Here is a 3,153-nt window from a genome sequence, read left to right as displayed (position 1 = left end):
GCTAAGAATGGCCAATAGACACATGAAGGAATCCTCAACTTCTCTAGCCATAAAAGAAATGCAAATCAAGACAATGTTGAGATTCCACCTCATCCCAGTTAAAATGGCTATAATCAAGAACTCTAATAATAACAGATGCTGGAGGGGATGTGGTCAAAAAGGAACCTTACTGCACTGTTGGTGGGAGTGTAAACTTGTTCATCCACTTTGGAAAGCAGTATGGATAGTCTTCAAAAGACTCGACATAGAGCTTCCCTATGACCCAACAATCCCACTTTTGGGCATTTACCCAAATGATCACAAACAAGGCTATATTAAAGCTACCAGCACAACTGTTTATTGCAGCATTATTTACCATAGCTAAGATATGGAACCAACCCAGATGTCCCTCAGTAGATGAATGGATCAAGAAAATGTGATATATTTATATATGTATATATATGTATACATACATACATATACACACACACATATATATATACATATGTGTGTGTGTGTGTGTGTATATATATATATATATATATAAAATAGAATTCTATGCCTCCATCAGAATTACCTCACCCCACTTGTTAGGAAATAGAAAGACTTGGAAAATATTATATTAAGTGAAGTAGGCCAGACCCCAAAAAACGTAGGTCCTATAGTTTCCCTTTTTTGCAATAACTAGTATATGTCTAGACAAGAAGGAAAGATCAAAAGCTATGTACATATGACCATATAGGATGATGTTAAGTGAAATAAACCCCAATACCGGAGTTCCAGTGCTTTTTTCTTCCTTGCTATTGTTTTTTAACATATTTATAATGTACTATGTGATTTTTTTTTGTTTCTCTGGTATGTTCTTCCTCCAGGGTATTACTCCTGTTTTCACTGTATTTGTTTCTGGTGACCTGCGTCTTGTATGTACATAACAAGATACTTAAATAAGGATACAGTTTAACCCATTGTAACAATGAGATGTACAAAATACTGTGTTGTAAACAAACTTTACAACATTGGTGGGGGGTGGGAGGTGTTGGGAAGGTGGGGAGGGAAGGGATGTTTGGGGAAAAGAAAGGAGATGGTGACAATGCTCGCTAGGAATTGTACTCACTACTTTACTCAAGTAACTGTAAAACTTCTGTACAATATTTTTACACTAAAACATTTTAAAAACAGCTTAAAGAACATACAATATGTTTTAATAAATTGGATGAGGATTCATAAAAGGCATGTTTTGAATTTTCTTTATTTTTAAAATAGAATGAGGGCTGGGAAGTTTGCTTAGCGGTAGAGTGATTGTCTTGCATGCGTGAGGCCCTGAGTTTGATTACTCATCACCACATAAGTAGGAAAAAGCCAGAAGTGGTTCTGTGGGTCAAATGGTAAAGCACTATTCTTCATCTAAAGAGCTGAAGGACAGTGACCAGGCCCAGATTTCAGTGTTCAGGCCCCATGACTGACAAAATGAAAGAAAGAAAGAGGAGTTGAGATAGTGTCCAGGGCCGAAGTTCAAGCCCTGAAAAAGTACCCCCTCACCAAACACAAAATCATACACAGGGCTGGGATTCAGCTTAGCAGCTTACCATGCATGAGTTTTGATCCCTAAAACAAGGAAAGGGAGAGATTGGGTGAGGGAAGAGAGAGGGAGGGAGAAAAGGAGAGGGAGAAATAACTGCATATAGAAAAGAGGGTAGCTCTGCATAATAAATGATATTCATTAGGGTACATGGTCAGGCAAACATTTTCTGTAAAGGAACAAAGTACGTCCAGGCCTTGGGAGCCACATGATATGCTGTAAGTATTACATTCTTCTGTGGCAGTGTGACAGAGGACACAGATAGAATGAATGCATTAAAACTTTACTAACATTCACTGAAATTTGAATTCTATTTTTATTTGAAATATGGCTAGTGTAACTGTGTGTCTGAATTTTTAATTTTATGCAATTTTGCTTACTGTAATAATTGTCACTTACAGCTTTGTGGCTGGCTACCCAACTGAGTAGAACAAGTCTGGCCTCTAATGAAGTCTTAGAGCACCTCCAAAGTAATCCAGGAATACAAGCAACGGAAGTCACTCACCTTTTTGGTAGTCACAGTAAGAAACAGTAAAACAAGAAAATAAATGAACCTACAATTAAAAACACCAAAGGAGCTTTAAGCAAACTTCAGCAAAATTTATCTAGTATTTAAAGCTTAATCCTCAGATTTCAGCATTCTGAGTAGCTAGGATTACAAATGTGAACTACTCTCATGTATTTGTTAGTTTTTTAAATACCAAGTCATCATTGTCACTTACCTGGCAGGGGAAATACCATGATCACGAAGGTGGTTTTCCCAGGGCAAGGCTTATCTATTGCACTCCAGATGTGCTGACACCGTGATTTCCCCAAATGTGGGAAATTCGACTGCATAATTTGTCGTAGTGGGGGACTGTGTTAGTGCTCTTTTCTGGATAGATAGATAGGTAGATGGATGGATAGATAGATAAATAGCATTGTATTTTATACTGCCCTCGTCTCCTTTCCTGCACTCAGCAGTCACTTGGTCCTAAGGATACTGTAAAGGATGAGGTACCTCTAGGCTTACTTTGTAGTTTCTAGGAACTACAAGGAGTAGAGAAATCAGCTACAACTCACCATGAGAAAATAAATGAGGAAGTTGGGTGCAGGTGGCTTACACATGTAATCCTAACTACTCAAGAGGCTGAGATCTGAGGATTGCAGTTCAAAGCCAGCCCAGGTAGGAAAGCTCAGGAGATTCTTATCTTCAATTAACCACCAGAAAACCAGAAGTGGGCTCTGGCTCAAGTGGTAGAGCACTTCACTTGAGCTGAAGAGCTCAGGGACAGCACCCAGAGTTCAAGTCCCATGACTTACAAATAGAAAGAAAACAAATGAGTAACCAGAGCCAATGGCTCATACCTGTAATTCTAGCGAGTCAGAAGGCTGAAATCTGAGGATCAAGGTTCAACACGAGCCTATGAAGGAAAATCTATGAGATTCTTATTTCCAATTAACCACTGAAAACCATAAGTTACAATGTAACTCAAAGCGGTAGAACACTAGCCTTGAGCAAAAAGATCAAGGACAGGATCCAGAAACTGGGTTCAAGCCCCACAACCGAACAAAAAAAAAAAGAAAAGAAAAAGGAATGAGAAGCCACCTTAATG

General features: G+C 38.6%; 1 non-coding gene across 1 annotated transcript; it reads left to right on the top strand.

Annotated features, from left to right (window-relative positions):
- The first annotated feature begins 2,272 nt into the window (after positions 1–2,272).
- Positions 2,273–2,435, top strand: LOC122097959. Its single transcript, XR_006145620.1, has one exon. It is a non-coding gene; the product is annotated as a U1 spliceosomal RNA (small nuclear RNA).
- The last annotated feature ends 718 nt before the right edge of the window (positions 2,436–3,153 follow it).

The sequence above is a fragment of the Dipodomys spectabilis genome, unplaced genomic scaffold (genome assembly GCF_019054845.1).
Source record: "Dipodomys spectabilis isolate Male_0828 unplaced genomic scaffold, ASM1905484v1 ptg000443l, whole genome shotgun sequence".
Classification (NCBI taxonomy): Eukaryota; Metazoa; Chordata; class Mammalia; order Rodentia; family Heteromyidae; genus Dipodomys; species Dipodomys spectabilis.
Note: the sequence above shows the minus strand (reverse complement) of the source record. Positions and strands in the feature narration are given on the sequence as shown.